Source organism: Crinia signifera, unplaced genomic scaffold (genome assembly GCF_055691185.1).
Source record: "Crinia signifera unplaced genomic scaffold, ASM5569118v1 HAP2_SCAFFOLD_74, whole genome shotgun sequence".
Lineage (NCBI taxonomy): Eukaryota > Metazoa > Chordata > Amphibia > Anura > Myobatrachidae > Crinia > Crinia signifera.
The window spans coordinates 188,369-215,399 of record NW_028142643.1 but is presented as its reverse complement, the minus strand read 5'-3'; the positions used below and the strand labels follow the sequence as shown (position 1 = coordinate 215,399).

Below are 27,031 nucleotides of genomic sequence, written 5' to 3'. Positions count from 1 at the left end.
TGCAAAGAGCCAGGCACTCTTTAACAAAATATATCGCTGTTTCAGGTGTACATCAGTGGGTGAAACCATGCAGGAATTTCAGGATCTACTGAATGTGGAAACTTTGCTTTGGTTTAATAGTGTAGATTGAAGAGCAAGCGTTGCCTTGCCTTGATGCTACAACACTGTAACAAAGCCTGGCCAGCTTAGTCAATAGAAATAAAACTCCCAAGCTAAGAGTCATATGCTTTTAGTACAACATTTGTTTGGTGTTTATTCCCTTTTCAGATCCAGACCTCTCTCTTGGCAGGTGGGAATTCTACCACTAAACCACAAGATTCTAACATTAATTTATTGTATGTGGAATTCTATACCTGCACTACCAAAAAGCAAAGAGCCAGACACTCTTTAACAAAATATACCATAATTTCAGTAAAACTTGAGTACTGCATTGGCCGGGAATCGAACCCGGGCCTCCCGCGTGGCAGGCGAGAATTCTACCACTGAACAACCAATGCTTCACGTTTTACTTCAAGGTTACTTACCCATTTTCCTCAATTTGTGAAACCAAGCATGCATCTCAGTGTACTGAATGTGGTAGCCTAGATCTACTTTAATAGCTTGTAGGGCACTCATTGGCTTGAGTGGCCTTTTTGTCACACAACAGTAACCAAGCCTGGCTAGCTCAGTCGGTAGAGCATGAGACTCTTAATCTCAGGGTCGTGGGTTCGAGCCCCACGTTGGGCGGTGTTTTTTCCCAGAATTCTACAGGCGAGATCTCTGTCACTACACAACCAAACGTGTTTTATTTGAAACTTAAAAGAGGTGTACATCAGTGTGTGAAACCAAGCAGGAATCTCAGGATCTACTAAATGTGGAAACCTTGCTTTGGTTTTATAAATTGAAGGGCAATCCTTGCCTTGCCATGATGCCATAACACTGTAAAAAAGCCTAGCTATCTGAGTCAATAGCGAATAAGACTCCAAATCTAAGAGTCATTTGCTTTGAGCACAACATTGGGTGGTGTTTATTCCCTTTTCAGATCCATGCCTCCCTCATGGCAGGCGAGAATTCTACCACTAAAACACAAGATTCTACCACTAAATCATTGTATGTTAAATTCTATACCTGCACCACCAAAATGCAAAGAGCCAGGCACTCTTTAACAAAATATATCGCTGTTTCAGGTGTACATCAGTGGGTGAAACCATGCAGGAATATCAGGATCTACTGAATGTGGAAACTTTGCTTTGGTTTAGTAGTGTAGATTGAAGAGCAAGTGTTGCCTTGCCTTGATGCTACAACACTGTAACAAAGCCTGGCCAGCTTAGTCAATAGAAATAAAACTCCCAAGCTAAGAGTCATATGCTTTTAGTACATTTGTTTGGTGTTTATTCCCTTTTCAGATCCAGACCTCTCTCTTGGCAGGTGGGAATTCTACCACTAAACCACAAGATTCTAACATTAATTTATTGTATGTGGAATTCTATACCTGCACTACCAAAAAGCAAAGAGCCAGACACTCTTTAACAAAATATACCATAATTTCAGTAAAACTTGAGTACTGCATTGGCCGGGAATCGAACCCGGGCCTCCCGCGTGGCAGGCGAGAATTCTACCACTGAACAACCAATGCTTCACGTTTTACTCCACGGTTACTTACCCATTTTCCTCAATTTGTGAAACCAAGCATGCATCTCAGTGTACTGAATGTGGTAGCCTAGATCTACTTTAATAGCTTGTAGGGCACTCCTTGGCTTGAGTGGCCTTTTTGTCACACAACAGTAACCAAGCCTGGCTAGCTCAGTCGGTAGAGCATGAGACTCTTAATCTCAGGGTCGTGGGTTCGAGCCCCACGTTGGGCGGTGTTTTTTCCCAGAATTCTACAGGCGAGATCTCTGTCACTACACAACCAAACGTGTTTTATTTGAAACTTAAAAGAGGTGTACATCAGTGTGTGAAACCAAGCAGGAATCTCAGGATCTACTAAATGTGGAAACCTTGCTTTGGTTTTATAAATTGAAGGGCAATCCTTGCCTTGCCATGATGCCATAACACTGTAAAAAAGCCTAGCTATCTGAGTCAATAGCGAATAAGACTCCAAATCTAAGAGTCATTTGCTTTGAGCACAACATTGGGTGGTGTTTATTCCCTTTTCAGATCCATGCCTCCCTCATGGCAGGCGAGAATTCTACCACTAAACCACAAGATTCTACCACTAAATCATTGTATGTTAAATTCTATACCTGCACCACCAAAATGCAAAGAGCCAGGCACTCTTTAACAAAATATATCGCTGTTTCAGGTGTACATCAGTGGGTGAAACCATGCAGGAATTTCAGGATCTACTGAATGTGGAAACTTTGCTTTGGTTTAATAGTGTAGATTGAAGAGCAAGCGTTGCCTTGCCTTGATGCTACAACACTGTAACAAAGCCTGGCCAGCTTAGTCAATAGAAATAAAACTCCCAAGCTAAGAGTCATATGCTTTTAGTACAACATTTGTTTGGTGTTTATTCCCTTTTCAGATCCAGACCTCTCTCTTGGCAGGTGGGAATTCTACCACTAAACCACAAGATTCTAACATTAATTTATTGTATGTGGAATTCTATACCTGCACTACCAAAAAGCAAAGAGCCAGACACTCTTTAACAAAATATACCATAATTTCAGTAAAACTTGAGTACTGCATTGGCCGGGAATCGAACCCGGGCCTCCCGCGTGGCAGGCGAGAATTCTACCACTGAACAACCAATGCTTCACGTTTTACTTCACGGTTACTTACCCATTTTCCTCAATTTGTGAAACCAAGCATGCATCTCAGTGTACTGAATGTGGTAGCCTAGATCTACTTTAATAGCTTGTAGGGCACTCATTGGCTTGAGTGGCCTTTTTGTCACACAACAGTAACCAAGCCTGGCTAGCTCAGTCGGTAGAGCATGAGACTCTTAATCTCAGGGTCGTGGGTTCGAGCCCCACGTTGGGCGGTGTTTTTTCCCAGAATTCTACAGGCGAGATCTCTGTCACTACACAACCAAACGTGTTTTATTTGAAACTTAAAAGAGGTGTACATCAGTGTGTGAAACCAAGCAGGAATCTCAGGATCTACTAAATGTGGAAACCTTGCTTTGGTTTTATAAATTGAAGGGCAATCCTTGCCTTGCCATGATGCCATAACACTGTAAAAAAGCCTAGCTATCTGAGTCAATAGCGAATAAGACTCCAAATCTAAGAGTCATTTGCTTTGAGCACAACATTGGGTGGTGTTTATTCCCTTTTCAGATCCATGCCTCCCTCATGGCAGGCGAGAATTCTACCACTAAACCACAAGATTCTACCACTAAATCATTGTATGTTAAATTCTATACCTGCACCACCAAAATGCAAAGAGCCAGGCACTCTTTAACAAAATATATCGCTGTTTCAGGTGTACATCAGTGGGTAAAACCATGCAGGAATATCAGGATCTACTGAATGTGGAAACTTTGCTTTGGTTTAATAGTGTAGATTGAAGAGCAAGCGTTGCCTTGCCTTGATGCTACAACACTGTAACAAAGCCTGGCCAGCTTAGTCAATAGAAATAAAACTCCCAAGCTAAGAGTCATATGCTTTTAGTACAACATTTGTTTGGTGTTTATTCCCTTTTCAGATCCAGACCTCTCTCTTGGCAGGTGGGAATTCTACCACTAAACCACAAGATTCTACCATTAATTTATTGTATGTGGAATTCTATACCTGCACCACCAAAAAGCAAAGAGCCAGACACTCTTTAACAAAATATACCATAATTTCAGTAAAACTTGAGTACTGCATTGGCCGGGAATCGAACCCGGGCCTCCCGCGTGGCAGGCGAGAATTCTACCACTGAACAACCAATGTTTCACGTTTTACTTCACGGTTACTTACCCATTTTCCTCAATTTGTGAAACCAAGCATGCATCTCAGTGTACTGAATGTGGTAGCTTAGATCTACTTTAATAGCTTGTAGGGCACTCCTTGGCTTGAGTGGCCTTTTTGTCACACAACAGTAACCAAGCCTGGCTAGCTCAGTCGGTAGAGCATGAGACTCTTAATCTCAGGGTCGTGGGTTCGAGCCCCACGTTGGGCGGTGTTTTTTCCCAGAATTCTACAGGCGAGATCTCTGTCACTACACAACCAAACGTGTTTTATTTGAAACTTAAAAGAGGTGTACATCAGTGTGTGAAACCAAGCAGGAATCTCAGGATCTACTAAATGTGGAAACCTTGCTTTGGTTTTAGAAATTGAAGGGCAATCCTTGCCTTGCCATGATGCCATAACACTGTAAAAAAGCCTAGCTATCTGAGTCAATAGCGAATAAGACTCCAAATCTAAGAGTCATTTGCTTTGAGCACAACATTGGGTCGTGTTTATTCCCTTTTCAGATCCATGCCTCCCTCATGGCAGGCGAGAATTCTACCACTAAACCACAAGATTCTACCACTAAATCATTGTATGTTAAATTCTATACCTGCACCACCAAAATGCAAAGAGCCAGGCACTCTTTAACAAAATATATCGCTGTTTCAGGTGTACATCAGTGGGTGAAACCAATTCAGGAATATCAGGATCTACTGAATGTGGAAACTTTGCTTTGGTTTAATAGTGTAGATTGAAGAGCAAGCGTTGCCTTGCCTTGATGCTACAACACTGTAACAAAGCCTGGCCAGCTTAGTCAATAGAAATAAAACTCCCAAGCTAAGAGTCATATGCTTTTAGTACAACATTTGTTTGGTGTTTACTCCCTTTTCAGATCCAGACCTCTCTCTTGGCAGGTGGGAATTCTACCACTAAACCACAAGATTCTACCATTAATTTATTGTATGTGGAATTCTATACCTGCACCACCAAAATGCAAAGAGCCAGCCACTCTTTAACAAAATATACCATAATTTCAGTAAAACTTGGGTACTGCATTGGCCGGGAATCGAACCCGGGCCTCCCGCGTGGCAGGCGAGAATTCTACCACTGAACAGCCAATGCTTCACGTTTTACTTCACGGTTACTTACCCATTTTCCTCAATGTGTGAAACCAAGCATGCATCTCAGTGTACTGAATGTGGTAGCCTAGATCTACTTTAATAGCTTGTAGGGCACTCCTTGGCTTGAGTGGCCATTTTGTCACATCACAGTAACCAAGCCTGGCTAGCTCAGTCGGTAGAGCATGAGACTCTTAATCTCAGGGTCGTGGGTTCGAGCCCCACGTTGGGCGGTGTTTTTTCCCAGAATTCTACAGGCGAGATCTCTGTCACTACACAACCAAACGTGTTTTATTTGAAACTTAAAAGAGGTGTACATCAGTGTGTGAAACCATGCAGGAATCTCAGGATCTACTAAATGTGGAAACCTTGCTTTGGTTTTATAAATTGAAGGGCAATCCTTGCCTTGCCATGATGCCATAACACTGTAAAAAAGCCTAGCTATCTGAGTCAATAGCGAATAAGACTCCAAATCTAAGAGTCATTTGCTTTGAGCACAACATTGGGTGGTGTTTATTCCCTTTTCAGATCCATGCCTCCCTCATGGCAGGCGAGAATTCTACCACTAAACCACAAGATTCTACCACTAAATCATTGTATGTTAAATTCTATACCTGCACCACCAAAATGCAAAGAGCCAGGCAGTCTTTAACAAAATATATCGCTGTTTCAGGTGTACATCAGTGGGTGAAACCATGCAGGAATATCAGGATCTACTGAATGTGGAAACTTTGCTTTGGTTTAATAGTGTAGATTGAAGAGCAAGCGTTGCCTTGCCTTGATGCTACAACACTGTAACAAAGCCTGGCCAGCTTAGTCAATAGAAATAAAACTCCCAAGCTAAGAGTCATATGCTTTTAGTACAACATTTGTTTGGTGTTTATTCCCTTTTCAGATCCAGACCTCTCTCTTGGCAGGTGGGAATTCTACCACTAAATCACAAGATTCTACCATTAATTTATTGTATGTGGAATTCTATACCTGCACCACCAAAATGCAAAGAGCCAGACACTCTTTAACAAAATATACCATAATTTCAGTAAAACTTGCGTACTGCATTGGCCGGGAATCGAACCCGGGCCTCCCGCGTGGCAGGCGAGAATTCTACCACTGAACAACCAATGCTTCACATTTCACTTCACGCTTACACACCCATTTTCCTCAATGTTTGAAACCAAGCATGCATCTCAGTGTACTGAATGTGGTAGCCTAGATCTACTTTAATAGCTTGTATTGCACTTCTTGGCTTGAGTGGCCTTTTTGTCAAATCACAGTAACCAAGCCTGGCTAGCTCAGTCGGTAGAGCATGAGACTCTTAATCTCAGGGTCATGGGTTCGAGCCCCACATTGGGCGGTGTTTTTTCCCAGAATTCTACAGGCGAGATCTCTGTCACTACACAACCAAACGTGTTTTATTTGAAACTTAAAAGAGGTGTACATCAGTGTGTGAAACCAAGCAGGAATCTCAGGATCTACTAAATGTGGAAACCTTGCTTTGGTTTTATAAATTGAAGGGCAATCCTTGCCTTGCCATGATGCCATAACACTGTAAAAAAGCCTAGCTATCTGAGTCAATAGCGAATAAGACTCCAAATCTAAGAGTCATTTGCTTTGAGCACAACATTGGGTGGTGTTTATTCCCTTTTCAGATCCATGCCTCCCTCATGGCAGGCGAGAATTCTACCACTAAACCACAAGATTCTACCACTAAATCATTGTATGTTAAATTCTATACCTGCACCACCAAAATGCAAAGAGCCAGGCACTCTTTAACAAAATATATCGCTGTTTCAGGTGTACATCAGTGGGTGAAACCATGCAGGAATATCAGGATCTACTGAATGTGGAAACTTTGCTTTGGTTTAATAGTGTAGATTGAAGAGCAAGCGTTGCCTTGCCTTGATGCTACAACACTGTAACAAAGCCTGGCCAGCTTAGTCAATAGAAATAAAACTCCCAAGCTAAGAGTCATATGCTTTTAGTACAACATTTGTTTGGTGTTTATTCCCTTTTCAGATCCAGACCTCTCTCTTGGCAGGTGGGAATTCTACCACTAAACCACAAGATTCTAACATTAATTTATTGTATGTGGAATTCTATAACTGCACCACCTAAAAGGAAAGAGCCAGACACTCTTTAACAAAATATACCATAATTTCAGTAAAACTTGAGTACTGCATTGGCCGGGAATCGAACCCGGGCCTCCCGCATGGCAGGCGAGAATTCTACCACTGAACAACCAATGCTTCACATTTTACTTCACGGTTACTTACCCATTTTCCTCAATGTGTGAAACCAAGCATGCATCTCAGTGTACTGAATGTGGTAGCCTAGATCTACTTTAATAGCTGGTATTGCACTCCTTGGCTTGAGTGGCCTTTTTGTCAAATCACAGTAACCAAGCCTGGCTAGCTCAGTCGGTAGAGCATGAGACTCTTAATCTCAGGGTTGTGGGTTCGAGCCCCACGTTGGGCGGTGTTTTTTCCCAGAATTCTACAGGCGAGATCTCTGTCACTACACAACCAAACGTGTTTTATTTGAAACTTAAAAGAGGTGTACATCAGTGTGTGAAACCAAGCAGGAATCTCAGGATCTACTAAATGTGGAAACCTTGCTTTGGTTTTATAAATTGAAGGGCAATCCTTGCCTTGCCATGATGCCATAACACTGTAAAAAAGCCTAGCTATCTGAGTCAATAGCGAATAAGACTCCAAATCTAAGAGTCATTTGCTTTGAGCACAACATTGGGTGGTGTTTATTCCCTTTTCAGATCCATGCCTCCCTCATGGCAGGCGAGAATTCTACCACTAAACCACAAGATTCTACCACTAAATCATTGTATGTTAAATTCTATACCTGCACCACCAAAATGCAAAGAGCCAGGCACTCTTTAACAAAATATATCGCTGTTTCAGGTGTACATCAGTGGGTGAAACCATGCAGGAATATCAGGATCTACTGAATGTGGAAACTTTGCTTTGGTTTAATAGTGTAGATTGAAGAGCAAGCGTTGCCTTGCCTTGATGCTACAACACTGTAACAAAGCCTGGCCAGCTTAGTCAATAGAAATAAAACTCCCAAGCTAAGAGTCATATGCTTGTAGTACAACATTTGTTTGGTGTTTATTCCCTTTTCAGATCCAGACCTCTCTCTTGGCAGGTGGGAATTCTACCACTAAACCACAAGATTCTAACATTAATTTATTGTATGTGGAATTCTATACCTGCACCACCAAAAAGCAAAGAGCCAGACACTCTTTAACAAAATATACCATAATTTCAATAAAACTTGAGTACTGCATTGGCCGGGAATCGAACCAGGGCCTCCCGCGTGGCAGGCGAGAATTCTACCACTGAACAACCAATGCTTCACATTTTACTTCACGGTTACTTACCCATTTTCCTCAATGTGTGAAACCAAGCATGCATCTCAGTGTACTGAATGTGGTAGCCTAGATCTACTTTAATAGCTGGTATTGCACTCCTTGGCTTGAGTGGCCTTTTTGTCAAATCACAGTAACCAAGCCTGGCTAGCTCAGTCGGTAGAGCATGAGACTCTTAATCTCAGGGTTGTGGGTTCGAGCCCCACGTTGGGCGGTGTTTTTTCCCAGAATTCTACAGGCGAGATCTCTGTCACTACACAACCAAACGTGTTTTATTTGAAACTTAAAAGAGGTGTACATCAGTGTGTGAAACCAAGCAGGAATCTCAGGATCTACTAAATGTGGAAACCTTGCTTTGGTTTTATAAATTGAAGGGCAATCCTTGCCTTGCCATGATGCCATAACACTGTAAAAAAGCCTAGCTATCTGAGTCAATAGCGAATAAGACTCCAAATCTAAGAGTCATTTGCTTTGAGCACAACATTGGGTGGTGTTTATTCCCTTTTCAGATCCATGCCTCCCTCATGGCAGGCGAGAATTCTACCACTAAACCACAAGATTCTACCACTAAATCATTGTATGTTAAATTCTATACCTGCACCACCAAAATGCAAAGAGCCAGGCACTCTTTAACAAAATATATCGCTGTTTCAGGTGTACATCAGTGGGTGAAACCATGCAGGAATATCAGGATCTACTGAATGTGGAAACTTTGCATTGGTTTAATAGTGTAGATTGAAGAGCAAGCGTTGCCTTGCCTTGATGCTACAACACTGTAACAAAGCCTGGCCAGCTTAGTCAATAGAAATAAAACTCCCAAGCTAATAGTCATATGCTTTTAGTACAACATTTGTTTGGTGTTTATTCCCTTTTCAGATCCAGACCTCTCTCTTGGCAGGTGGGAATTCTACCACTTAACCACAAGATTCTACCATTAATTTATTGTATGTGGAATTCTATACCTGCACCACCAAAATGCAAAGAGCCAGCCACTCTTTAACAAAATATACCATAATTTCCGTAAAACTTGAGTACTGCATTGGCCGGGAATCGAACCCGGGCCTCCCGCGTGGCAGGCAAGAATTCTACCACTAAACAAGCAATGCTTCACATTTTACTTCAAGGTTACTTACCCATTTTCCTCAATGTGTGAAACCAAGCATGCATCTCAGTGTACTGAATGTGGTAGCCTAGATCTACTTTAATAGCTTGTAGGGCACTCCTTGGCTTCAGTGGCCTTTTTGTCACATCACAGTAACCAAGCCTGGCTAGCTCAGTCGGTAGAGCATGAGACTCTTAATCTCAGGGTCGTGGGTTCGAGCCCCACGTTGGGCGGTGTTTTTTCCCAGAATTCTACAGGCGAGATCTCTGTCACTACACAACCAAACGTGTTTTATTTGAAACTTAAAAGAGGTGTACATCAGTGTGTGAAACCATGCAGGAATCTCAGGATCTACTAAATGTGGAAACCTTGCTTTGGTTTTATAAATTGAAGGGCAATCCTTGCCTTGCCATGATGCCATAACACTGTAAAAAAGCCTAGCTATCTGAGTCAATAGCGAATAAGACTCCAAATCTAAGAGTCATTTGCTTTGAGCACAACATTGGGTGGTGTTTATTCCCTTTTCAGATCCATGCCTCCCTCATGGCAGGCGAGAATTCTACCACTAAACCACAAGATTCTACCACTAAATCATTGTATGTTAAATTCTATACCTGCACCACCAAAATGCAAAGAGCCAGGCACTCTTTAACAAAATATATCGCTGTTTCAGGTGTACATCAGTGGGTGAAACCATGCAGGAATATCAGGATCTACTGAATGTGGAAACTTTGCTTTGGTTTAATAGTGTAGATTGAAGAGCAAGCGTTGCCTTGCCTTGATGCTACAACACTGTAACAAAGCCTGGCCAGCTTAGTCAATAGAAATAAAACTCCCAAGCTAAGAGTCATATGCTTTTAGTACAACATTTGTTTGGTGTTTATTCCCTTTTCAGATCCAGACCTCTCTCTTGGCAGGTGGGAATTCTACCACTAAACCACAAGATTCTAACATTAATTTATTGTATGTGGAATTCTATAACTGCACCACCTAAAAGCAAAGAGCCAGACACTCTTTAACAAAATATACCATAATTTCAGTAAAACTTGAGTACTGCATTGGCCGGGAATCGAACCCGGGCCTCCCGCGTGGCAGGCGAGAATTCTACCACTGAACAACCAATGCTTCACATTTTACTTCACGGTTACTTACCCATTTTCCTCAATGTGTGAAACCAAGCATGCATCTCAGTGTACTGAATGTGGTAGCCTAGATCTACTTTAATAGCTGGTATTGCACTCCTTGGCTTGAGTGGCCTTTTTGTCAAATCACAGTAACCAAGCCTGGCTAGCTCAGTCGGTAGAGCATGAGACTCTTAATCTCAGGGTTGTGGGTTCGAGCCCCACGTTGGGCGGTGTTTTTTCCCAGAATTCTACAGGCGAGATCTCTGTCACTACACAACCAAACGTGTTTTATTTGAAACTTAAAAGAGGTGTACATCAGTGTGTGAAACCAAGCAGGAATCTCAGGATCTACTAAATGTGGAAACCTTGCTTTGGTTTTATAAATTGAAGGGCAATCCTTGCCTTGCCATGATGCCATAACACTGTAAAAAAGCCTAGCTATCTGAGTCAATAGCGAATAAGACTCCAAATCTAAGAGTCATTTGCTTTGAGCACAACATTGGGTGGTGTTTATTCCCTTTTCAGATCCATGCCTCCCTCATGGCAGGCGAGAATTCTACCACTAAACCACAAGATTCTACCACTAAATCATTGTATGTTAAATTCTATACCTGCACCACCAAAATGCAAAGAGCCAGGCACTCTTTAACAAAATATATCGCTGTTTCAGGTGTACATCAGTGGGTGAAACCATGCAGGAATATCAGGATCTACTGAATGTGGAAACTTTGCTTTGGTTTAATAGTGTAGATTGAAGAGCAAGCGTTGCCTTGCCTTGATGCTACAACACTGTAACAAAGCCTGGCCAGCTTAGTCAATAGAAATAAAACTCCCAAGCTAATAGTCATATGCTTTTAGTACAACATTTGTTTGGTGTTTATTCCCTTTTCAGATCCAGACCTCTCTCTTGGCAGGTGGGAATTCTACCACTTAACCACAAGATTCTACCATTAATTTATTGTATGTGGAATTCTATACCTGCACCACCAAAATGCAAAGAGCCAGCCACTCTTTAACAAAATATACCATAATTTCCGTAAACCTTGAGTACTGCATTGGCCGGGAATCGAACCCGGGCCTCCCGCGTGGCAGGCAAGAATTCTACCACTGAACAAGCAATGCTTCACATTTTACTTCAAGGTTACTTACCCATTTTCCTCAATGTGTGAAACCAAGCATGCATCTCAGTGTACTGAATGTGGTAGCCTAGATCTACTTTAATAGCTTGTAGGGCACTCCTTGGCTTCAGTGGCCTTTTTGTCACATCACAGTAACCAAGCCTGGCTAGCTCAGTCGGTAGAGCATGAGACTCTTAATCTCAGGGTCGTGGGTTCGAGCCCCACGTTGGGCGGTGTTTTTTCCCAGAATTCTACAGGCGAGATCTCTGTCACTACACAACCAAACGTGTTTTATTTGAAACTTAAAAGAGGTGTACATCAGTGTGTGAAACCATGCAGGAATCTCAGGATCTACTAAATGTGGAAACCTTGCTTTGGTTTTATAAATTGAAGGGCAATCCTTGCCTTGCCATGATGCCATAACACTGTAAAAAAGCCTAGCTATCTGAGTCAATAGCGAATAAGACTCCAAATCTAAGAGTCATTTGCTTTGAGCACAACATTGGGTGGTGTTTATTCCCTTTTCAGATCCATGCCTCCCTCATGGCAGGCGAGAATTCTACCACTAAACCACAAGATTCTACCACTAAATCATTGTATGTTAAATTCTATACCTGCACCACCAAAATGCAAAGAGCCAGGCACTCTTTAACAAAATATATCGCTGTTTCAGGTGTACATCAGTGGGTGAAACCATGCAGGAATATCAGGATCTACTGAATGTGGAAACTTTGCTTTGGTTTAATAGTGTAGATTGAAGAGCAAGCGTTGCCTTGCCTTGATGCTACAACACTGTAACAAAGCCTGGCCAGCTTAGTCAATAGAAATAAAACTCCCAAGCTAAGAGTCATATGCTTTTAGTACAACATTTGTTTGGTGTTTATTCCCTTTTCAGATCCAGACCTCTCTCTTGGCAGGTGGGAATTCTACCACTAAACCAAAAGATTCTAACATTAATTTATTGTATGTGGAATTCTATAACTGCACCACCTAAAAGCAAAGAGCCAGACACTCTTTAACAAAATATACCATAATTTCAGTAAAACTTGAGTACTGCATTGGCTGGGAATCGAACCCGGGCCTCCCGCGTGGCAGGCGAGAATTCTACCACTGAACAACCAATGCTTCACATTTTACTTCACGGTTACTTACCCATTTTCCTCAATGTGTGAAACCAAGCATGCATCTCAGTGTACTGAATGTGGTAGCCTAGATCTACTTTAATAGCTGGTATTGCACTCCTTGGCTTGAGTGGCCTTTTTGTCAAATCACAGTAACCAAGCCTGGCTAGCTCAGTCGGTAGAGCATGAGACTCTTAATCTCAGGGTTGTGGGTTCGAGCCCCACGTTGGGCGGTGTTTTTTCCCAGAATTCTACAGGCGAGATCTCTGTCACTACACAACCAAACGTGTTTTATTTGAAACTTAAAAGAGGTGTACATCAGTGTGTGAAACCAAGCAGGAATCTCAGGATCTACTAAATGTGGAAACCTTGCTTTGGTTTTATAAATTGAAGGGCAATCCTTGCCTTGCCATGATGCCATAACACTGTAAAAAAGCCTAGCTATCTGAGTCAATAGCGAATAACACTCCAAATCTAAGAGTCATTTGCTTTGAGCACAACATTGGGTGGTGTTTATTCCCTTTTCAGATCCATGCCTCCCTCATGGCAGGCGAGAATTCTACCACTAAACCACAAGATTCTACCACTAAATCATTGTATGTTAAATTCTATACCTGCACCACCAAAATGCAAAGAGCCAGGCACTCTTTAACAAAATATATCGCTGTTTCAGGTGTACATCAGTGGGTGAAACCATGCAGGAATATCAGGATCTACTGAATGTGGAAACTTTGCTTTGGTTTAATAGTGTAGATTGAAGAGCAAGCGTTGCCTTGCCTTGATGCTACAACACTGTAACAAAGCCTGGCCAGCTTAGTCAATAGAAATAAAACTCCCAAGCTAATAGTCATATGCTTTTAGTACAACATTTGTTTGGTGTTTATTCCCTTTTCAGATCCAGACCTCTCTCTTGGCAGGTGGGAATTCTACCACTTAACCACAAGATTCTAACATTAATTTATTGTATGTGGAATTCTTTACCTGCACCACCAAAATGCAAAGAGCCAGACACTCTTTAACAAAATATACCATAATTTCAGTAAAACTTGAGTACTGCATTGGCCGGGAATCGAACCCGGGCCTCCCGCGTGGCAGGCGAGAATTCTACCACTGAACAACCAATGCTTCACATTTTACTTCACGTTTACTTACCCATTTTCCTCAATTTGTGAAACCAAGCATGCATCTCAGTGTACTGAATGTGGTAGCCTAGATCTACTTTAATAGCTTGTAGGGCACTCCTTGGCTTGAGTGGCCTTATTGTCACACAACAGTAGCCAAGCCTGGCTAGCTCAGTCGGTAGAGCATGAGACTCTTAATCTCAGGGTCGTGGGTTCGAGCCCCACGTTGGGCGGTGTTTATTCCCAGAATTCTACAGGCGAGATCTCTGTCACTACACAACCAAACCTGTTTTATTTGAAACTTAAAAGAGGTGTACATCAGTGTGTGAAACCAAGCAGGAATCTCAGGATCTACTAAATGTGGAAACCTAGCTTTGGTTTTATAGATTGAAGGGCAATCCTTGCCTTGCCATGATGCCATAACAGTGTAAAAAAGCCTAGTTATCTGAGTCAATAGCGAATAAGACTCCAAATCTAAGAGTCATTTACTTTGAGCACAACATTGGGTGGTGTTTATTCCCTTTTCAGATCCATGCCTCCCTCATGGCAGGCGAGAATTCTACCACTAAACCACAAGATTCTACCACTAAATCATTGTATGTTGAATTCTATACCTGCACCACCAAAATGCAAAGAGCCAGGCACTCTTTAACAAAATATATCGCTTTTTCAGGTGTACATAAGTGGGTGAAACCATGCAGGAATATCAGGATCTACTGAATGTGGAAACTTTGCTTTGGTTTAATAGTGTAGATTGAAGAGCAAGCGTTGCCTTGCCTTGATGCTACAACACTGTAACAAAGCCTGGCCAGCTTAGTCAATAGAAATAAAACTCCCAAGCTAAGAGTCATATGCTTTTAGTACAACATTTGTTTGGTGTTTATTCCCTTTTCAGATCCAGACCTCTCTCTTGGCAGGTGGGAATTCTACCACTTAACCACAAGACTCTAACATTAATTTATTGTATGTGGAATTCTATACCTGCACCACCAAAATGCAAAGAGCCAGACACTCTTTAACAAAATCTACCAAAATTTCAGTAAAACTTGAGTACTGCATTGGCCGGGAATCGAACCCGGGCCTCCCGCGTGGCAGGCGAGAATTCTACCACTGAACAACCAATGCTTTACATTTTACTTCATGGTTACTTACCCATTTTCCTCAATGTGTGAAACCAAGCATGCATCTCAGTGTACTGAATGTGGTAGCCTAGATCTACTTTAATAGCCTGTATTGCACTCCTTGGCTTGAGTGGCCTTTTTGTCAAATCACAGTAACCAAGCCTGGCTAGCTCAGTCGGTAGAGCATGAGACTCTTAATCTCAGGGTCGTGGGTTCGAGCCCCATGTTGGGCAGTGTTTTTTCCCAGAATTCTACAGGCGAGATCTCTGTCACTACACAACCAAACGTGTTTTATTTGAAACTTAAAAGAGGTGTACATCAGTGTGTGAAACCAAGCAGGAATCTCAGGATCTACTAAATGTGGAAACCTTGCTTTGGTTTTATAAATTGAAGGGCAATCCTTGCCTTGCCATGATGCCATAACACTGTAAAAAAGCCTAGCTATCTGAGTCAATAGCGAATAAGACTCCAAATCTAAGAGTCATTTGCTTTGAGCACAACATTGGGTGGTGTTTATTCCCTTTTCAGATCCATGCCTCCCTCATGGCAGGCGAGAATTCTACCACTAAACCACAAGATTCTACCACTAAATCATTGTATGTTAAATTCTATACCTGCACCACCAAAATGCAAAGAGCCAGGCACTCTTTAACAAAATATATCGCTGTTTCAGGTGTACATCAGTGGGTGAAACCATGCAGGAATATCAGGATCTACTGAATGTGGAAACTTTGCTTTGGTTTAATAGTGTAGATTGAAGAGCAAGCGTTGCCTTGCCTTGATGCTACAACACTGTAACAAAGCCTGGCCAGCTTAGTCAATAGAAATAAAACTCCCAAGCTAATAGTCATATGCTTTTAGTACAACATTTGTTTGGTGTTTATTCCCTTTTCAGATCCAGACCTCTCTCTTGGCAGGTGGGAATTCTACCACTTAACCACAAGATTCTAACATTAATTTATTGTATGTGGAATTCTTTACCTGCACCACCAAAATGCAAAGAGCCAGACACTCTTTAACAAAATATACCATAATTTCAGTAAAACTTGAGTACTGCATTGGCCGGGAATCGAACCCGGGCCTCCCGCGTGGCAGGCGAGAATTCTACCACTGAACAACCAATGCTTCACATTTTACTTCACGTTTACTTACCCATTTTCCTCAATTTGTGAAACCAAGCATGCATCTCAGTGAACTGAATGTGGTAGCCTAGATCTACTTTAATAGCTTGTAGGGCACTCCTTGGCTTGAGTGGCCTTTTTGTCACACAACAGTAGCCAAGCCTGGCTAGCTCAGTCGGTAGAGCATGAGACTCTTAATCTCAGGGTCGTGGGTTCGAGCCCCACGTTGGGCGGTGTTTTTTCCCAGAATTCTACAGGCGAGATCTCTGTCACTACACAACCAAACCTGTTTTTTTTTAAACTTAAAAGAGGTGTACATCAGTGTGTGAAACCAAGCAGGAATCTCAGGATCTACTAAATGTGGAAACCTAGCTTTGGTTTTATAGATTGAAGGGCAATCCTTGCCTTGCCATGATGCCATAACACTGTAAAAAAGCCTAGTTATCTGAGTCAATAGCGAATAAGACTCCAAATCTAATAGTCATTTACTTTGAGCACAACATTGGGTGGTGTTTATTCCCTTTTCAGATCCATGCCTCCCTCATGGCAGGCGAGAATTTTACCACTAAACCACAAGATTCTACCACTAAATCACTGTATGTTGAATTCTATACCTGCACCACCAAAATGCAAAGAGCCAGGCACTCTTTAACAAAATATATCGCTTTTTCAGGTGTACATCAGTGGGTGAAACCATGCAGGAATATCAGGATCTACTGAATGTGGAAACTTTGCTTTGGTTTAATAGTGTAGATTGAAGAGCAAGCGTTGCCTTGCCTTGATGCTACAACACTGTAACAAAGCCTGGCCAGCTTAGTCAATAGAAATAAAACTCCCAAGCTAAGAGTCATATGCTTTTAGTACAACATTTGTTTGGTGTTTATTCCCTTTTCAGATCCAGACCTCTCTCTTGGCAGGTGGGGATTCTACCACTAAACCACAAGATTCTAACATTAATTTATTGTATGTGGAATTCTATACCTGCACCAATAAAATGCAAAGAGCCAGACACTCTTTAACAAAATATACCGTAATTTCAGTAAAACTTGAGTACTGCATTGGCCGGGAATCGAACCCGGGCCTCCCGCGTGGCAGGCGAGAATTCTACCACTGAACAACCAATGCTTCACATTTTACTTCACGGTTACTTACCCATTTTCCTTAATGTGTGAAACCAAGCATGCATCTCAGTGTACTGAATGTGGTAGCCTAGATCTACTTTAATAGCTTGTATTGCACTCCTTGGCTTGAGTGGCCTTATTGTCAAATCACAGTAGCCAAGCCTGGCTAGCTCAGTCGGTAGAGCATGAGACTCTTAATCTCAGGGTCGTGGGTTCGAGCCCCACGTTGGGTGGTGTTTTTTCCCAGAATTCTACAGGCGAGATCTCTGTCACTACACAACCAAACGTGTTTTATTTGAAATTTAAAAGAGGTGTACATCAGTGTGTGAAACCAAGCAGGAATCTCAGGATCTACTAAATGTGGAAACCTTGCTTTGGTTGTATAGATTAAAGGGCAATCCTTGCCTTGCCATGATGCCATAACACTGTAAAAAAGCCTAGCTATCTGAGTCAGTAGCGAATAAGACTCCAAATCTAAGAGTCATTTGCTTTGAGCACAACATTGGGTGGTGTTTATTCCCTTTTCAGATCAATGCCTCCCTCATGGCAGGCGAGAATTCTACCACTAAACCACAAGATTCTACCACTAAATCATTGTATGTTGAATTCTATACCTGCACCACCAAAATGCAAAGAGCCAGGCACTCTTTAACAAAATATATCGCTGTTTCAGGTGTACATCAGTGGGTGAAACCATGCAGGAATATCAGGATCTACTGAATGTGGAAACTTTGCTTTGGTTTAATAGTGTAGATTGAAGAGCAAGCGTTGCCTTGCCTTGATGCTACAACACTGTAACAAAGCCTGGCCAGCTTAGTCAATAGAAATAAAACTCCCAAGCTAAGAGTCATATGCTTTTAGTACAACATTTGTTTGGTGTTTATTCCCTTTTCAGATCCAGACCTCTCTCTTGGCAGGTGGGAATTCTACCACTAAACCACAAGATTCTACCATTAATTTATTGTATGTGGAATTCTATACCTGCACCACCAAAATGCAAAGAGCCAGACACTCTTTAACAAAATATACCATAATTTCAGTAAAACTTGAGTACTGCATTGGCCGGGAATCGAACCCGGGCCTCCCGCGTGGCAGGCGAGAATTCTACCACTGAACAACCAATGCTTCACATTTTACTTCACGGTTACTTACCGATTTTCCTCAATGTGTGAAACCAAGCATGCATCTCAGTGTACTGAATGTGGTAGCCTAGATCTACTTTAATAGCTTGTAGGGTACTCCTTGGCTTGAGTGGCCTTTTTGTCACATCACAGTAACCAAGCCTGGCTAGCTCAGTCGGTAGAGCATGAGACTCTTAATCTCAGGGTCGTGGGTTCGAGCCCCACGTTGGGCGGTGTTTTTTCCCAGAATTCTACAGGCGAGATCTCTGTCACTACACAACCAAATGTGTTTTATTTGAAACTTAAAAGAGGTGTACATCAGTGTGTGAAACCAAGCAGGAATCTCAGGATCTACTAAATGTGGAAACCTTGCTTTGGTTTTATAAATTGAAGGGCAATCCTTGCCTTGCCATGATGCCATAACACTGTAAAAAAGCCTAGCTATCTGAGTCAATAGCGAATAAGACTCCAAATCTAAGAGTCATTTGCTTTGAGCACAACATTGGGTGGTGGTTATTCCCTTTTCAGATCCATGCCTCCATCATGGCAGGCGAGAATTCTACCACTAAACCACAAGTTTCTACCACTAAATCATTGTATGTTAAATTCTATACCTGCACCACCAAAATGCAAAGAGCCAGGCACTCTTTAACAAAATATATCGCTGTTTCAGGTGTACATCAGTGGGTGAAACCATGCAGGAATATCAGGATCTACTGAATGTGGATACTTTGCTTTGGTTTAATAGTGTAGATTGAAGAGCAAGCGTTGCCTTGCCTTGATGCTACAACACTGTAACAAAGCCTGGCCAGCTTAGTCAATAGAAATAAAACTCCCAAGCTAAGAGTCATATGCTTGTAGTACAACATTTGTTTGGTGTTTATTCCCTTTTCAGATCCAGACCTCTCTCTTGGCAGGTGGGAATTCTACCACTAAACCACAAGATTCTAACATTAATTTATTGTATGTGGAATTCTTTACCTGCACCACCAAAATGCAAAGAGCCAGACACTCTTTAACAAAATATACCATAATTTCAGTAAAACTTGAGTACTGCATTGGCCGGGAATCGAACTCGGGCCTCCCGCGTGGCAGGCGAGAATTCTACCACTGAACAACCAATGCTTCACATTTTACTTCACGGTTACTTACCCATTTTCCTCAATTTGTGATACCAAGCATGCATCTCAGTGTACTGAATGTGGTAGCCTAGATCTACTTTAATAGCTTGTAGGGCACTCCTTGGCTTGAGTGGCCTTTTTGTCACACAACAGTAACCAAGCCTGGCTAGCTCAGTCGGTAGAGCATGAGACTCTTAATCTCAGGGTCGTGGGTTCGAGCCCCACGTTGGGCGGTGTTTTTTCCCAGAATTCTACAGGCGAGATCTCTGTCACTACACAACCAAACGTGTTTTATTTGAAACTTAAAAGAGGTGTACATCAGTGTGTGAAACCAAGCAGGAATCTCAGGATCTACTAAATGTGGAAACCTTGCTTTGGTTTTATAAATTGAAGGGCAATCCTTGCCTTGCCATGATGCCATAACACTGTAAAAAAGCCTAGCTATCTGAGTCAATAGCGAATAAGACTCCAAATCTAAGAGTCATTTGCTTTGAGCACAACATTGGGTGCTGTTTATTCCCTTTTCAGATCCATGCCTCCCTCATGGCAGGCGAGAATTCTACCACTAAACCACAAGATTCTACCACTAAATCATTGTATGTTAAATTCTATACCTGCACCACCAAAATGCAAAGAGCCAGGCACTCTTTAACAAAATATATCGCTGTTTCAGGTGTACATCAGTGGGTGAAACCATGCAGGAATATCAGGATCTACTGAATGTGGAAACTTTGCTTTGGTTTAATAGTGTAGATTGAAGAGCAAGCGTTGCCTTGCCTTGATGCTACAACACTGTAACAAAGCCTGGCCAGCTTAGTCAATAGAAATAAAACTCCCAAGCTAAGAGTCATATGCTTGTAGTACAACATTTGTTTGGTGTTTATTCCCTTTTCAGATCCAGACCTCTCTCTTGGCAGGTGGGAATTCTACAACTAAACCACAAGATTCTAACATTAATTTATTGTATGTGGAATTCTATACCTGCACCACCAAAAAGCAAAGAGCCAGACACTCTTTAACAAAATATACCATAATTTCAGTAAAACTTGAGTACTGCATTGGCCGGAAATCGAACCCGGGCCTCCCGCGTAGCAGACGAGAATTCTACCACTGAACAACCAATGTTTCACATTTTATTTCACGGTTACTTACCCATTTTCCTCAATTTGTGAAACCAAGCATGCATCTCAGTGTACTGAATGTGGTAGCCTAGATCTACATTAATAGCTTGTAGGGCACTCCTTGGCTTGAGTGGCCTTTTTGTCACACAACAGTAACCAAGCCTGGCTAGCTCAGTCGGTAGAGCATGAGACTCTTAATCTCAGGGTCGTGGGTTCGAGCCCCACGTTGGGCGGTGTTTTTTCCCAGAATTCTACAGGCGAGATCTCTGTCACTACACACTAAATCTACCACTAAATCATTGTATGTTGAATTCTATACCTGCACCACCAAAATGCAAAGAGCCAGGCACTCTTTAACAAAATATATCGCTGTTTCAGGTGTACATCAGTGGGTGAAACCATGCAGGAATATCAGGATCTACTGAATGTGGAAACTTTGCTTTGGTTTAATAGTGTAGATTGAAGAGCAAGCGTTGCCTTGCCTTGATGCTACAACACTGTAACAAAGCCTGGCCAGCTTAGTCAATAGAAATAAAACTCCCAAGCTAAGAGTCATATGCTTTTAGTACAACATTTGTTTGGTGTTTATTCCCTTTTCAGATCCAGACCTCTCTCTTGGCAGGTGGGAATTCTACCACTAAACCACAAGATTCTACCATTAATTTATTGTATGTGGAATTCTATACCTGCACCACCAAAATGCAAAGAGCCAGACACTCTTTAACAAAATATACCATAATTTCAGTAAAACTTGAGTACTGCATTGGCCGGGAATCGAACCCGGGCCTCCCGCGTGGCAGGCGAGAATTCTACCACTGAACAACCAATGCTTCACATTTTACTTCACGGTTACTTACCGATTTTCCTCAATGTGTGAAACCAAGCATGCATCTCAGTGTACTGAATGTGGTAGCCTAGATCTACTTTAATAGCTTGTAGGGTACTCCTTGGCTTGAGTGGCCTTTTTGTCACATCACAGTAACCAAGCCTGGCTAGCTCAGTCGGTAGAGCATGAGACTCTTAATCTCAGGGTCGTGGGTTCGAGCCCCACGTTGGGCGGTGTTTTTTCCCAGAATTCTACAGGCGAGATCTCTGTCACTACACAACCAAATGTGTTTTATTTGAAACTTAAAAGAGGTGTACATCAGTGTGTGAAACCAAGCAGGAATCTCAGGATCTACTAAATGTGGAAACCTTGCTTTGGTTTTATAAATTGAAGGGCAATCCTTGCCTTGCCATGATGCCATAACACTGTAAAAAAGCCTAGCTATCTGAGTCAATAGCGAATAAGACTCCAAATCTAAGAGTCATTTGCTTTGAGCACAACATTGGGTGGTGTTTATTCCCTTTTCAGATCCATGCCTCCCTCATGGCAGGCGAGAATTCTACCACTAAACCACAAGATTCTACCACTAAATCATTGTATGTTAAATTCTATACCTGCACCACCAAAATGCAAAGAGCCAGGCACTCTTTAACAAAATATATCGCTGTTTCAGGTGTACATCAGTGGGTGAAACCATGCAGGAATATCAGGATCTACTGAATGTGGAAACTTTGCTTTGGTTTAATAGTGTAGATTGAAGAGCAAGCGTTGCCTTGCCTTGATGCTACAACACTGTAACAAAGCCTGGCCAGCTTAGTCAATAGAAATAAAACTCCCAAGCTAAGAGTCATATGCTTGTAGTACAACATTTGTTTGGTGTTTATTCCCTTTTCAGATCCAGACCTCTCTCTTGGCAGGTGGGAATTCTACCACTAAACCACAAGATTCTAACATTAATTTATTGTATGTGGAATTCTATACCTGCACCACCAAAAAGCAAAGAGCCAGACACTCTTTAACAAAATATACCATAATTTCAGTAAAACTTGAGTACTGCATTGGCCGGAAATCGAACCCGGGCCTCCCGCGTAGCAGACGAGAATTCTACCACTGAACAACCAATGTTTCACATTTTATTTCACGGTTACTTACCCATTTTCCTCAATTTGTGAAACCAAGCATGCATCTCAGTGTACTGAATGTGGTAGCCTAGATCTACATTAATAGCTTGTAGGGCACTCCTTGGCTTGAGTGGCCTTTTTGTCACACAACAGTAACCAAGCCTGGCTAGCTCAGTCGGTAGAGCATGAGACTCTTAATCTCAGGGTCGTGGGTTCGAGCCCCACGTTGGGCGGTGTTTTTTCCCAGAATTCTACAGGCGAGATCTCTGTCACTACACAACCAAACGTGTTTTATTTGAAACTTAAAAGAGGTGTACATCAGTGTGTGAAACCAAGCAGGAATCTCAGGATCTACTAAATGTGGAAACCTTGCTTTGGTTTTATAAATTGAAGGGCAATCCTTGCCTTGCCATGATGCCATAACACTGTAAAAAAGCCTAGCTATCTGAGTCAATAGCGAATAAGACTCCAAATCTAAGAGTCATTTGCTTTGAGCACAACATTGGGTGGTGTTTATTCCCTTTTCAGATCCATGCCTCCCTCATGGCAGGCGAGAATTCTACCACTAAACCACAAGATTCTACCACTAAATCATTGTATGTTAAATTCTATACCTGCACCACCAAAATGCAAAGAGCCAGGCACTCTTTAACAAAATATATCGCTGTTTCAGGTGTACATCAGTGGGTGAAACCATGCAGGAATATCAGGATCTACTGAATGTGGAAACTTTGCTTTGGTTTAATAGTGTAGATTGAAGAGCAAGCGTTGCCTTGCCTTGATGCTACAACACTGTAACAAAGCCTGGCCAGCTTAGTCAATAGAAATAAAACTCCCAAGCTAAGAGTCATATGCTTGTAGTACAACATTTGTTTGGTGTTTATTCCCTTTTCAGATCCAGACCTCTCTCTTGGCAGGTGGGAATTCTACCACTAAACCACAAGATTCTAACATTAATTTATTGTATGTGGAATTCTATACCTGCACCACCAAAAAGCAAAGAGCCAGACACTCTTTAACAAAATAAACCATAATTTCAGTAAAACTTGAGTACTGCATTGGCCGGGAATCGAACCCGGGCCTCCCGCGTAGCAGACGAGAATTCTACCACTGAACAACCAATGTTTCACATTTTACTTCACGGTTACTTACCCATTTTCCTCAATTTGTGAAACCAAGCATGCATCTCAGTGTACTGAATGTGGTAGCCTAGATCTACTTTAATAGCTTGTAGGGCACTCCTTGGCTTGAGTGGCCTTTTTGTCACACAACAGTAACCAAGCCTGGCTAGCTCAGTCGGTAGAGCATGAGACTCTTAATCTCAGGGTCGTGGGTTCGAGCCCCACGTTGGGCGGTGTTTTTTCCCAGAATTCTACAGGCGAGATCTCTGTCACTACACAACCAAACGTGTTTTATTTGAAACTTAAAAGAGGTGTACATCAGTGTGTGAAACCAAGCAGGAATCTCAGGATCTACTAAATGTGGAAACCTTGCTTTGGTTTTATAAATTGAAGGGCAATCCTTGCCTTGCCATGATGCCATAACACTGTAAAAAAGCCTAGCTATCTGAGTCAATAGCGAATAAGACTCCAAATCTAAGAGTCATTTGCTTTGAGCACAACATTGGGTGGTGTTTATTCCCTTTTCAGATCCATGCCTCCCTCATGGCAGGCGAGAATTCTACCACTAAACCACAAGATTCTACCACTAAATCATTGTATGTTAAATTCTATACCTGCACCACCAAAATGCAAAGAGCCAGGCACTCTTTAACAAAATATATTGCTGTTTCAGGTGTACATCAGTGGGTGAAACCATGCAGGAATATCAGGATCTACTGAATGTGGAAACTTTGCTTTGGTTTAATAGTGTAGATTGAAGAGCAAGCGTTGCCTTGCCTTGATGCTACAACACTGTAACAAAGCCTGGCCAGCTTAGTCAATAGAAATAAAACTCCCAAGCTAAGAGTCATATGCTTGTAGTACAACATTTGTTTGGTGTTTATTCCCTTTTTCAGATCCAGACCTCTCTCTTGGCAGGTGGGAATTCTACCACTAAACCACAAGATTCTAACATTAATTTATTGTATGTGGAATTCTATACCTGCACCACCAAAAAGCAAAGAGCCAGACACTCTTTAACAAAATAAACCATAATTTCAGTAAAACTTGAGTACTGCATTGGCCGGGAATCGAACCTGGGCCTCCCGCGTGGCAGGCGAGAATTCTACCACTGAACAACCAATGCTTCACATTTTACTTCACGGTTACTTACCCATTTTCATCAATGTGTGAAACCAAGCATGCATCTCAGTGTACTGAATGTGGTAGCCTAGATCTACTTTAATAGCTTGTATTGCACTCCTTGGCTTGAGTGGCCTTTTTGTCAAATCACAGTAACCAAGCCTGGCTAGCTCAGTCGGTAGAGCCTGAGACTCTTAATCTCAGGGTCGTGGGTTCGAGCCCCACGTTGGGCGGTGTTTTTTCCCAGAATTCTACAGGCGAGATCTCTGTCACTACACAACCAAACGTGTTTTATTTGAAACTTAAAAGAGGTGTACATCAGTGTGTGAAACCAAGCAGGAATCTCAGGATCTACTAAATGTGGAAACCTTGCTTTGGTTTTATAAATTGAAGGGCAATCCTTGCCTTGCCATGATGCCATAACACTGTAAAAAAGCCTAGCTATCTGAGTCAATAGCGAATAAGACTCCAAATCTAAGAGTCATTTGCTTTGAGCACAACATTGGGTGGTGTTTATTCCCTTTTCAGATCCATGCCTCCCTCATGGCAGGCGAGAATTCTACCACTAAACCACAAGATTCTACCACTAAATCATTGTATGTTAAATTCTATACCTGCACCACCAAAATGCAAAGAGCCAGGCACTCTTTAACAAAATATATCGCTGTTTCAGGTGTACATCAGTGGGTGAAACCATGCAGGAATATCAGGATCTACTGAATGTGGAAACTTTGCTTTGGTTTAATAGTGTAGATTGAAGAGCAAGCGTTGCCTTGCCTTGATGCTACAACACTGTAACAAAGCCTGGCCAGCTTAGTCAATAGAAATAAAACTCCCAAGCTAAGAGTCATATGCTTTTAGTACAACATTTGTTTGGTGTTTATTCCCTTTTCAGATCCAGACCTCTCTCTTGGCAGGTGGGAATTCTACCACTAAACCACAAGATTCTAACATTAATTTATTGTATGTGGAATTCTATACCTGCACCACCAAAAAGCAAAGAGCCAGACACTCTTTAACAAAATATACCATAATTTCAGTAAAACTTGAGTACTGCATTGGCCGGGAATCGAACCCGGGCCTCCCGCGTGGCAGGCGAGAATTCTACCACCGAACAACCAATGCTTCACATTTTGACTAAGCCTGGCCAGCTTAGTCAATAGAAATAAAACTCCCAAGCTAAGAGTCATATGCTTTTAGTACAACATTTGTTTGGTGTTTATTCCCAAAATATACCATAATTTCAGTAAAACTTGAGTACTGCATTGGCCGGGAATCGAACCCGGGCCTCCCGCGTAGCAGACGAGAATTCTACCACTGAACAACCAATGTTTCACATTTTACTTCACGGTTACTTACCCATTTTCCTCAATTTGTGAAACCAAGCATGCATCTCAGTGTATTGAATGTGGTATCCTAGATCTACTTTAATAGCTTGTAGGGCACTCCTTGGCTTGAGTGGCCTTTTTGTCACACAACAGTAACCAAGCCTGGCTAGCTCAGTCGGTAGAGCATGAGACTCTTAATCTCAGGGTCGTGGGTTCGAGCCCCACGTTGGGCGGTGTTTTTTCCCAGAATTCTACAGGCGAGATCTCTGTCACTACACAACCAAACGTGTTTTATTTGAAACTTAAAAGAGGTGTACATCAGTGTGTGAAACCAAGCAGGAATCTCAGGATCTACTAAATGTGGAAACCTTGCTTTGTTTTTATAAATTGAAGGGCAATCCTTGCCTTGCCATGAGGCCATAACACTGTAAAAAAGCCTAGCTATCTGAGTCAATAGCGAATAAGACTCCAAATCTAAGAGTCATTTGCTTTGAGCACAACATTGGGTGGTGTTTATTCCCTTTTCAGATCCATGCCTCCATCATGGCAGGCGATAATTCTACCACTAAACCACAAGTTTCTACCACTAAATCATTGTATGTTAAATTCTATACCTGCACCACCAAAATGCAAAGAGCCAGGCACTCTTTAACAAAATATATCGCTGTTTCAGGTGTACATCAGTGGGTGAAACCATGCAGGAATATCAGGATCTACTGAATGTGGATACTTTGCTTTGGTTTAATAGTGTAGATTGAAGAGCAAGCGTTGCCTTGCCTTGATGCTACAACACTGTAACAAAGCCTGGCCAGCTTAGTCAATAGAAATAAAACTCCCAAGCTAA

At 42.0% G+C, this 27,031-nt stretch overlaps 11 non-coding genes across 11 annotated transcripts; all 11 read right to left on the bottom strand.

The window, feature by feature from the left end:
- Positions 1–426: 426 nt before the first annotated feature.
- TRNAG-GCC (transfer RNA glycine (anticodon GCC)) lies at positions 427–497 on the bottom strand. The gene has a single exon. It is a non-coding gene; the product is annotated as a tRNA-Gly (tRNA).
- Positions 498–1,544: 1,047 nt separating this feature from the next.
- On the bottom strand, positions 1,545–1,615 carry TRNAG-GCC (transfer RNA glycine (anticodon GCC)). The gene has a single exon. It is a non-coding gene; the product is annotated as a tRNA-Gly (tRNA).
- Positions 1,616–2,665: 1,050 nt separating this feature from the next.
- On the bottom strand, positions 2,666–2,736 carry TRNAG-GCC (transfer RNA glycine (anticodon GCC)). The gene has a single exon. It is a non-coding gene; the product is annotated as a tRNA-Gly (tRNA).
- A 3,293-nt stretch (positions 2,737–6,029) lies between these two features.
- On the bottom strand, positions 6,030–6,100 carry TRNAG-GCC (transfer RNA glycine (anticodon GCC)). The gene has a single exon. It is a non-coding gene; the product is annotated as a tRNA-Gly (tRNA).
- A 4,413-nt stretch (positions 6,101–10,513) lies between these two features.
- Positions 10,514–10,584, bottom strand: TRNAG-GCC (transfer RNA glycine (anticodon GCC)). The gene has a single exon. It is a non-coding gene; the product is annotated as a tRNA-Gly (tRNA).
- A 3,292-nt stretch (positions 10,585–13,876) lies between these two features.
- On the bottom strand, positions 13,877–13,947 carry TRNAG-GCC (transfer RNA glycine (anticodon GCC)). Its single transcript has one exon. It is a non-coding gene; the product is annotated as a tRNA-Gly (tRNA).
- Positions 13,948–14,997: 1,050 nt separating this feature from the next.
- On the bottom strand, positions 14,998–15,068 carry TRNAG-GCC (transfer RNA glycine (anticodon GCC)). Its single transcript has one exon. It is a non-coding gene; the product is annotated as a tRNA-Gly (tRNA).
- A 1,050-nt stretch (positions 15,069–16,118) lies between these two features.
- TRNAG-GCC (transfer RNA glycine (anticodon GCC)) lies at positions 16,119–16,189 on the bottom strand. The gene has a single exon. It is a non-coding gene; the product is annotated as a tRNA-Gly (tRNA).
- Positions 16,190–17,239: 1,050 nt separating this feature from the next.
- On the bottom strand, positions 17,240–17,310 carry TRNAG-GCC (transfer RNA glycine (anticodon GCC)). The gene has a single exon. It is a non-coding gene; the product is annotated as a tRNA-Gly (tRNA).
- Positions 17,311–18,360: 1,050 nt separating this feature from the next.
- TRNAG-GCC (transfer RNA glycine (anticodon GCC)) lies at positions 18,361–18,431 on the bottom strand. Its single transcript has one exon. It is a non-coding gene; the product is annotated as a tRNA-Gly (tRNA).
- A 2,997-nt stretch (positions 18,432–21,428) lies between these two features.
- On the bottom strand, positions 21,429–21,499 carry TRNAG-GCC (transfer RNA glycine (anticodon GCC)). Its single transcript has one exon. It is a non-coding gene; the product is annotated as a tRNA-Gly (tRNA).
- Positions 21,500–27,031: the final 5,532 nt, after the last annotated feature.